Raw genomic sequence first — 11,786 nt, 5'->3', positions numbered from 1 at the left:
AGATGTCATGAGGAAAGTTGTAAAGATGATGAGGTGAAAAGAAGTAAAATCCAAATCTGTTATATAGAGCGATCATAAGTTCTGCTAGAATACATATAAAAAGCAAAAAATCAAATCATCATAAATAAAAATCAATTACCTATAATACTAATAAAATGAGATTTTAAAATAGAAACAATTATAATTGTGGGAAAATTGAACATCATGAAGTTTAATTAATCATGTAAATATTTCAATAAAGAAAAATATATCAAACTTATTTAGTAATAAAATGAACACAGTACAATATATGTATATTCATCATAAAACTAAACAAACGGAAAATTATGAGGTAATCAAACGAATTTGGTGAAAATGCATAATAATTTGACAGAAGTTTCGGATAAAAAAATTAGAACAAGCCATCTATTAAACTGCGTTTTTTAATTAATTAAATATGTTTACTTACCATAATTCAACAAATATTGTGTCCTAGTGTTTAATACTTGTTATCATAGTCTACCTAATTCAAAGAAAGATGCTGTCATGAATGTATTCGCAGTTATCACATAACAGACGATCGTAAGAGAATATATTGTGTTTTTGTTTTACATGCATTCGGTTATTTTTCCTATCATGAGTACATGTATTTTGTTTCACGTGAATTTAATTATTATGGGTACATCTACATATAGATATTATGATGTACAATAAAACTAAAATATAAAATCAGTTAAGCCCTAAGGAAATAAATATCATTAAAAGATGAAAAAGACAATAATGTAATGAACAAAAATCTTAATTCATGAGCAATAGTGTGATATAATCATTATATTATAAAAAATCCAATTGATATATTTAATATAATAATTTAAAAGCATACATTCTTCTGCACAATATAATACTAATGAATTTGGAATATTCGTTGATGAATTATCTAAATTAGGACGATTAAATCACACAAAAAAATATTGAAACAGCAACATAACAAAAATGGTTATTTTTTTATGATCAAAAGCCATATAAATTGTTAAAAAAGCTACAATTTTTGCATCGGGTGTTATTTTAAAGATTAATAACTTTATAAATATATTTTTAAATTCGTTAATACCTAACCAAAGGTACCCTTTTAATGTTCTATTTAAATTAGTATATATTACTTTTAGTGTAAAATCTATAAATACCTTTATTTTATTTCATACTGAATCTTCTAAATAAATAATATTATCATACGTGAAATATAACCCTCAAAATATCTTGAAATTTATTAAGCATATATTCTTTGTTTGTAGTATTTTCAATGTATAATACCATAAAGAAAACTTTAAATTTTCGAGAAATAATTTTTGTATGCAATAATAATGCAGTGGTGATTAAATATTCTAAATCATTAACCAAAATAAAAAGAAGAATAACTTATTTTCATATATCATTTCATATAGAAAATAAAATTATCTTTATATAATCCAAACATACCTATAAATTTATCTTCTATAAAAGATAAGAATTTTTCTGGAATCTAAAATTAGCAATATGAAATCTAAATAGACTTAAATTTTACTTTATTTCAAGATTATTTATACTTTTTTACATTATGATATGTGAAATGGCCCAAAAGATATTTTTAAATGACTAAAATGCATTGCAAACATATATACTAATTTATATTATTTAATCGATTATAGTTTGATATATTTGAACATAGATGGAATGGCAATTTCATATTTTATAATTAACAAAGATATAACAGTAAGATTTTTATTATTATTTTATAATCTGGGGATATAAAAGTATTTCATAACAAACTAAAATTATAAGATAAATTAGATATATTTAAAGCTAAAGTAATTTTTATTTATGGGCTATATTTATAGTCGTAATTTTAGTTTTTGTTCTCAGGCACAGCTTGCTTGATACTCTGTACACACAGTGTATTTATACTTTCGGCTATCTTCTCCTCTCCACAGTCTTCTTCAATACCCCTCCTTCTTTCGAGACCTATTAATTCAAGGGTTTTTCTCAATCCCAATGTTTGAATATATGCATAACCTGGTTCGTGACATTTTAAAGCTAAATATTCATATTTTTTTTTAAATCAAAAAATAATGGTATCTAATGCTTTGTACATGCTTTTAATTATAATAAACATTGTTTTATTTTTATAACAGTCATTAGAGTTATTGATATTTGCTTACATTGTTTCTATGAATTTTATTACAGTATCAATATTTTTTAGAACATTTATGCATAAAAGTTCTTACGATACAAAGTTCTATTGCAAAAACACTTTTGTTGTGAATCTTAATATAGAATATTGGTTTTTTTTGTGGCTAGTGGATCACAATTTATTATATATTGAATTATGCGAGGGTAAGTTATTACCTTTACAATAAATTTTCAAATACACAAGAAATTGAAATATATTAGATACCAGTAAAAAAAATTAGCCTTAATTAAAATTTTAAAATAAATTATAGGCGAGATTTTTTGACATATATTGTTCTAGCACATAAAGTGTATATAGATAGAACAGCGTATATATCAATTTGTAAACTTATTTGTGATTTTATGTACAATTCTAGAATATAATATCAATTTTCTTATTTATACTAAGGTAATTTTAAAAAAGCTTGCAACAGAATTGAATGATAAGCGGTGATTTTATGTTTCTTACCAAACAAAGTACTAAATATTATTAAATTATTTATATTCTCTGTTGAAATTAACAAACAATCCTAGCTAATTTTTTATATTCAAGATCTATTAGAATTCCAAGTAATTTTCCGTTTGTTTTTTTTTGCTATTTTCCTACGCTCAACAGAAAAAATAATAGATATTACAATTTATTATTAAGTTCTAAAAATTTTAACTAGAGTACCAAAAAAGAACGAAAATTTACATCAAAATAGCTTGTAAATTTTATTATTTTCATAATATGTTATAATATAAATATAACGTAGCCTTTTAGTTACGATTAAATAATAATACATCGATAAAATGTGACAAAAGTCGTTTTTATATTTGATTTTAGTTTAGTGTTAATTAATTATCCTGAATAAAAACATATATCGCACATGCAAATGAAATAATATATATTTTTTTACGGTACAAATAAATATTAAGAACACTTTATATACATTTTAAAAAAGACCAATATTAATTTATTGTGGACACAATAGAACGAATAATAAAATAAAATTTGCTTAAGGTGAACAGATAATATTATAGTAAAATATAATTCATTGATCATTTGTTTGATCACAAAAAATATTTAGTCGAATGCTTAGAGCTTTTAATCCTATCGCGGATTAGCCAAACGGAGGAGCGACTGCTTTTATTTTAGTATGTAATCACAAAAAAAAATTATGTTCGAAATTTAAATCAATAAACACAAAGAATATGATGCTATTAGCATAATTAAGTATATGAATATGCATACAATACTGTGGGTTTTGCTTATGTTTTCTTTTGCTTTCGAAAGAATGCAATAAAGAGTATAAAAGTAACAAAAAAACTTTGAGATATACATATAAACTGTATATCTTCATATCAGAATATGCTTGTAGATATATATTCTGTTTATCAAAAATTTGACTATAATCATATTTTGAGAAAAAAGTTTGTTTATCTATGGTCTTTAAATTATGTAGTAATCTAGATGAAAACACTAGTATGGTATTCAAAAATTGAATGATGTAATATTGTATAGCCATGGGTTTGGTATATCATCATATAATGTTATGAATAAGCAATAAAACCTTTTCACCCCTTAAAATAAAAATTTAACATCTTAACATCATTCAAATCGTTTTGTAAGAACCAGCGTTAAGCGTATATACCCCGACTCTTTTAACATTAAATCTTTTTCTCATTCTTACGATATATTTTTGCCACCTTTTCCTTTAATATTGTTAGACATTCACTTAGCTTCCAAAAAATTTGTCCGTTTTTAGGGTTTTATCTTTCTTTCATATATATTTTATATTCAACATAGGTTATTTTTTATAAATCAAACGCATCGTTCGCTTAAGTATATTACACACGATGTTTTCACTCTATTGATGTATGCATTATATATTATATAGATAGAATTAGAAGTAGAGCTTTTTATAAGATGTCAGTTTTATCCAATAATGATATTCTAAATGTTTTTCTGATTATTTCATTCCTTCTTTTACTCTGGTATGACTCTACCGTAGATATGTATGATTGATCTTTTTTTTCCTAAAACTATTGTAAAATCGTAATAAAACCCGTTAACAATAATCTTCTAAGAAGTATATATGCTTTTTTTATATCATTCGCTTGTTTTCTGTATATCTTTCTTTGGTTTTTATACTAAGAACCACTCTAAAAAAGTATTAAATGTTAAAGTTGTCGATCACAATCAGAAATAGTCTTTATTCTCAAGCTTTCCCTATAACTTACAAAATATTGAAATTTTCTGTTTTTTTCAAATCCAGTGAATCCTCCCATATTTTACTTTATACGATATGGTAGAATATATTTTTTACGAGCCATTTTTGATGTTTTTGAAATAAATAATTTCAATATAACTTCTTTGTGGTCAATTTTGTATCTTAGCTGTCCATGAATTATTTCAGATATATTTTAGGCAAAAATCACCCTTTAATTTTTTTTCTGTTGTATTCTGAGTTATAGATCTTTTATATAATACCTTTTGGATTTTATACCATGTATGATAGTTGCGATTTTATTTCTTCAAATCTTTTTGTATAGTGATTTTAATCAGAAATTCTTGTATTATACATCGTGCATATGGCCGCATGAATTAGCTCTCTTAATTTAGCTGGCTATGGTTTTTTAATATACAAAATAACTTTTATGATTTCAACCAACTGTAAATTTGATTTTCTGAAAATTTGGGATGCTGTTATATGATATAATACCATATGTGATGTTACTAGTTAATACATACAAGCTGTGTATACATATACTACCTTTTTGCACCATAAAAACCTCCAATCTTTTAATTTCTGTTATTATATATGTGTCTTTGCGGGGGACAGCTTTTCTCTTCCACTTGATCAGAATGCTTATATTTGTGAACTTGATTGATAACTGTAATGTTACAATAAAAAAAGCATAAATTTATGTAATTACTTATAATTATACTTAAATCAAACCAAAATCTTCTTTATTTACTGCTACATCTATAAAATATTCTTTATAAGCTAGTATATTCCCATTTTATGCTCTTATAACCTAAATTTCTTGAAAGGAACAATATTTAAAATAATACGTAAAAATAAAAGTAATAAGATGAAATTACAAGAAAATCATTTAAATCTTCAGTATATATTGTGATGAATTTTTTTGGAACAATTTCTTTTATTCTTCGTCTTCAAAAATTTATTTCTTATTTATTTTTTTTCTGAAGAACCTTTACTTGTGCTTTTTATAACAGAACTAATTTCCTTTTGATTGTTAAATTGATTTTTTATCTATTTTAAAACCACGTGATCTAAATTAGTGCTCTTCTGGTGTTTCTAAATGCAAAATTCTACTATCTATATATTTTTTGGCACCTTCTTTTGTAATTAGATGTGTAACCGTGGTATTATAAGATTTAGGATATGTTGTTATTTTTAAACCCATATTCTATTATAATCAACCACATATAACCTTGCCATAAAATATTGAGGTTCTTTTTTGTTTATATTCTTCCTCTTTTACTATACATTTAAATGCTTCTTTTAAAACTAAAACAGTAAATATTTATAATGCTTCTTTTATAACTATAACAGTGGTTATTTATAATGCTTCTTTTATAGATAAAACAGTAAATATTATATATTCGTCTATTTTCGTTTAATTCGTTGCTATAGTTCGCACTTCAACTATATCATTAACAACGAATTCTTGAAAAAATGGATTTTCTTACAAGCTTAATGTCTTCATTTAGGATTTAAAAAGTGGAAATAAGATTTTTCAAACTATCCATACTTCCCTTTACACATTATCGCTACAAAAATAAATAATGTACCTTCTGTTCGTTCTTAGATTGCTTTCTAAAATTTCTGTATACCTACAACTTTCTATCTTTTTTATTGTTTTATAGCAAAAAAAAACAGTATTTGTAATCTGATTCCACAATTTATGCATAAATTGATTGTATATTGTTGACTGTAATACCTACGGTTTTACTTTACTACACAGTGTCATAAAGCACTTTTATAAGTTATTTGTTTAATATATATTTGGACTAACTAATTGTCCTCTTTGCAAACTCTAGAATGAGCCAGAGTTAATGATTCTGTAGCATGTTTTTTTACCAAGTTCAAAATTCAGTTTTTTTTAGTTTTGTTCTTCTAATATGTTTGAAAAACAAATTTTATATTCCGAGTGTACTGTTCATCTATTCTGATTGCAACTATTTATTTTACCAGATGGTTTATAAGTATTTCTTTATACAATACAGCCTCTCTTTAGTGTCCATAAATATTTTACTGCATGTAATCGATGCTTTTATAACAAAAAACAAATAAAAATAACAATCTTGGAATTTCGCGGTTATTTTTTTTTGGATCTTTGTATATTTTATTATGGTCTCTAGGTGACTTTAAAGAAATAGTCTTTTCAATTTTTTTCGTCGTTCCCATATAACTTTTAATTATATTGATGAAAAGTATTATCACATATAATTGTTAAAATTAATTTATATATTGCAAATATATAAGATATCATAAGGCTATGTTGCAAATAATTTTTTACAGTACTCATGCAAAAAAACATTTATTTAGAATGTGAATTTTGTATTATACCCATAAATATTTATTATATATCAAATAGAAAAAAAGATTGAATTTTATAAGAAAATTAATGTGATAACTGATTGCAAAAAATCAAAAATCAATACATTTTATCAATAAATATTTCGTTTTTAAAATATTTTTTTATAATTTATAAACTTAAATGCTTAGGTATTTTCGATTATTTTATTTGTGTCTTTATTTAACTATTCTTTCAAATATTAAGTGCTAAAAGGAAAAAATTAAGTAAAATATGGTTATATATGTGATCGGGCCAAAAGATATTTTTTTTTACTATAAGATGCATTCTTTTCATAAAATATCTATGCGCAATTTAAATTTGATTATTATTTATCAATAGTGGGTCAGCGTATATTATACGTTGTCACTGTATATTATATACACATAAATCTATTATATATTTTGATTGTTTAGACTATAAAATACAAAATACATATCGTAATAATAATAAAGGTTACTACTTTCGTATAAAATCAAATTAATGTACAAGTTACATATTTTTAACAACATAAAAATATATAACAAGGCTGTATTTGGCATTTATTTAAGTTTTTTTTATGTGTGTTTATAGCATTAGATATTTACTTTAATTATTTAAATGTTACAATAGAACTTATAATGCAAAAAATATTTGTAGAAAAATAGGGCAATCTTAAGAATATCAATCCAGTGCATCTTATGTCAATTTCTTGCAATTTGTATGCATCTTTTTAAAATTTTATATACATTTAGACATATATAGCAGAATATATATAAATTATCGGTGTATATATATAATTCCAAGTTATTTGCGCATTGATGCCGTTTTTATTATATTTTTGAAAATAATTAAGTATTTAACTCATGGGTTCTATGCATTTGCAAATAAGTCAAAATAATTTAAACATGATATTTGCGCATGTTGTATGTAATATATGAATATAAGGTCGGCATGATTATGGATACAAACATTTAAAATTTTACATATTCTATTAAATAATAATTTAAGGTTTTACAAGTATTATGTTTGCATAAAAAAAATTAATTAATTAAAAAGGTTTTTTATGGATATTAATAGGTATAATTTTCAAATAAAAAGAAAAAGCTGATACCTAGCATTTATATTCGTGCATTATGTGAATTTTTATTTGGGTGTATCACTAATATTTAATCCTAAAATTTTTATGTAATTTAATAATTATATAATATAAAGATGTGGGTTGAATAATTGTCATAAAGAATATTTTGGATAAATTTAGTGCATTTATAATCATCTCAAGTGATTCTTTTATTTTTATTTCCAAATTTAGAATATTATAATCGTGTAATTTTTTCATTATTAGAAATTATTTTTATAAAATTGTGCACCAGATACTATAAAATTTGTTAAATTGATCTTATCTAAAAAATATAAGTTTTAAAATAGGATAAAATGTAATAACTCGAAACTTTTTAAATTGTATATTACACAAAGCTATCAATTTTTATGTGGTTTTTTGTATGAGCATACATAGCACATAGTCTTAAAATAATAAACAGAAAATTTTTATTTTAATCTTAACACATCGAAATCATTAATATAAAAATATATAAACTTTTTATAATATTAAATGGGTTACATCGCGATTTTCGATTTGAAAACTTTGTTTTTAGAAAAGCTGATGTTTTAAATATAGATGATATTTTTTATATGCATAGTTCAATAAAATATAGTTGAAAATTTATCGCTTTTTTTCTTTCCAAGACTTATTTTTTCGCGACAATTACTTTTTTTAGATCATCATTTCACTTTATAGCCAATCCAAAGCTTTTAAAATAATTTAAAAAAAAATTTATACAAGGAGTTACAGAAAAAACTCATATATGTTTTTAAATTTTATCTAAACAGACTATTTAATTTTTTTATTTTAGAGGTATTTTATTTATTTTTTGAATTGATGAATTTACTTTAATTTATAAATATAAGATCTATGCAAATTTTTTTTATGACAAATTACAAAATTTTTTAAAAATTGTATACTATATATTGTTGAATGCAATCAATATTTATATTATGATATTTTTTATCATTGTTAAAAATTATCCAAAATAATTAAACTGGCTAGCTGAATGCAAAGCTACAAAAACTTGAAGGATTAATCATGGTTAAATATTCTTTTAAAAATCAATAATACAATGCACATCGCGATTAGAATATTTTTAACGCAAAAAAAACAGGTGTGTGTAATCAAAGTTATTTTGGTGTTTTTAGATGTTTTCTGTAGTTTTTGATGACCTCGTTATGGCATTATAATTATAACCGTAAATCTTCTAGGAACTAAATAGATTTAAGATTAGACTGAATATTAAAATACAATTATCAACGAAAGACAGTTTCTTATCCTAAACAAAGAATATTAATAGCATTTTAGATAAGTTTTCTCATAGAAATACACAATATCAAGAAAGGTTGTACAAAATTATATCGTGTTACTTATTTAACCTTTAAAATAATTCATTTTATGTAAGAAAGAAGTTATGTATTATACATATTATAAATATTGTAAATAAAACAGCCTTTTCAATATATAAATATGACTTTTAACAAAAATTTATGAAATAGTTCTAAAGCTCTAATGATTTCTTAATTATTTCTTTGAACACAAATGGCAAGATATAAATGTGAACAAATAGAATGGACTTAAAATAAAATTTACATAAGTTTTTTTGTAAATTAATACAAATTATATATTTTCTTTGTATGTAAATTTTTTTTTATAAAATCTGCGTTCACAAATAACATAGTATTTATATTTCATTAAATTTATTATAAAACAAAACATTAAGTAGCAAAAAATTATTGTTCATACCTTTTACACCAGCTTTGCATCAACTTAATTATACTCACAAATACAAAAGAACATTTTATCAATCATTTTTGCTTAGAATATATGGATATGAAACAAATTTTAATTAAACATTTCAATAAGACATCATAATATTTTATGATCCAATACTTATAGATAATCTCTCTCTATTTTTTTCATTTAAAATCATTAAGTGTATTATATAAACAAAAAATATGTATTTTTCGTGTTTTTAAAATCTAAAGTACGTAGAGGTTGTTTTTTCATTCTTTGGCTACTTGATATCGTATACTTTATATTTTTTTAACGTTTTGATATTAGTTATTTATCACTTTTTTATAAAATTCAAAATTTTTAGGACGATAATATATAAAAAACGTAAAATTGGGAGTTAAAGTATATTTCTAGATGGATATATCGGAAATTAAAAATAGTTTGTATATCTATCTAGAAATTCAAATTTAAAGAGATAGCAGAGTTTTAGTTTGTAAATTTACTATTTTGGTATGAAGTATTATTTTAATTATGATATAATATTTTAGTATTTCAATATGAACAAGTCAATCGTGAATTGCTTGGAAAAACATATAAAATTAACATTACCTTGCATTATTTGCATTTCGTTCTAAAAATACTTCAAGTTTTTTCTGCTGCATTACTGCATGATATATAATATATAACCTTGTTGCTATATAGTCTATTGTGTTTTTGTATATCCTTACGTAGGCAGAATTTCGACATACAATAATTTAAATTTCAGATTCTAAGTCGAACGCATACATTACTAAAATACAGTCACAGAAATATGGAAATTTTTTATAAATTTCTAACTAATATCAAGTATACCATGTGATATAACCTTTGTATAAATGATAAAGGTAACACTTTTTTGACATTTAGTTCTTAATAATGGAGAGAATCGGATGAAAAATAAAAACGAAAACTTAATTTGAACGAATTCTCAAGGCAATAATTCTAAATCTTATGTGTATTTATTAATCCATATTACAAAAAAAATTGTTTGGTAGAAATAGCAAAATAATTTACAAAAATAGACGATCCAAGCTTTCAATTACTTAGAAGCTTATATTGTGTAAACCAAATATACTGCATAAAGCCAAGTAGCAATAAAAAAAAGATTTAAATGCTAAAGAACGGCTGAAATTATGTACATGAAGCCTAAAGAATCTATATTTTAAAATTGTTACCCGCGAGATATAAGTGATAAATCTTTTATGTAATTATAATTGTAAATATAGAAAATATATTAACATGTTAACATTACAAACACAAATACATATACTTTTTGCACTAATATCAGAAGTAGCTTGATATTTGATTTGTGTTGCCCGGTTGTATCAATTTTTTCTATGCGTCGAAGAAAATTCCTGTTATATTTTAGATTAGATGTATGTGATATATAAGTAAAAATTTTTCTTTAATGAAAACAAAGTTTTTTTTATTGTAGGAAAGACATAGAACTACTATGCCAAACATATAAAATAAATTTAAGTTATCCTTGATAAAAAATTTAGAGATATTTTGTACAGAAAAGCGTTAAATTGCAGCTGTGTATGTGGTACAGGGGAAGTAATAATATCGCAAGCATAAACAATCATAAAGATTACATATTTTAAAAATCATTCGTATGATGACACAAAAATCGATATACACTTTACAAATAAAAAAAGCATGTTTACTGTTTCTTTTGAGTTAAAAACTAACAAACGAAAACAAAGTATGAATCAGCACAATATATATTCCTTTTTAAAGTTTTAAGATTCATATCTAAATATTGAGACACAAAAATATGGTAAATGGCGATCTATGTGTAGCTTTTCAACACTTTTAAATTAAAATGCAATTAAAATAAACATAAAAGCTACATTAAAAATAATACCCATAAAAAACAATGTAATCCATTTTTCAAAGCTAGTTCGCTACGCGGTGCATATTTGAAGCATTTTTTTATGTGTGTAAATATAAAAGCGGCTTCTTATTATTTCATCTATACTTTTGTTATTTTCAATTAACATAAAATATCTTTTTCATAGCAATAGAAATCGTAAATAAAAATAAAGAATGAAAAACATGTAAAAAAATACCTTTTATCACGAAATAAAAGAGTTATAAGATAGCAAGTATAGTTTCGAGGTCCTTTAAAGCATAGAAAATATTAAAAATTAAA

Source organism: Rhyacophila brunnea, unplaced genomic scaffold, assembly GCF_057557595.1.
Source record: "Rhyacophila brunnea isolate RB1 unplaced genomic scaffold, BYU_Rbru_1.0 scaffold_72, whole genome shotgun sequence".
NCBI lineage: Eukaryota > Metazoa > Arthropoda > Insecta > Trichoptera > Rhyacophilidae > Rhyacophila > Rhyacophila brunnea.
Note: the sequence above shows the minus strand (reverse complement) of the source record.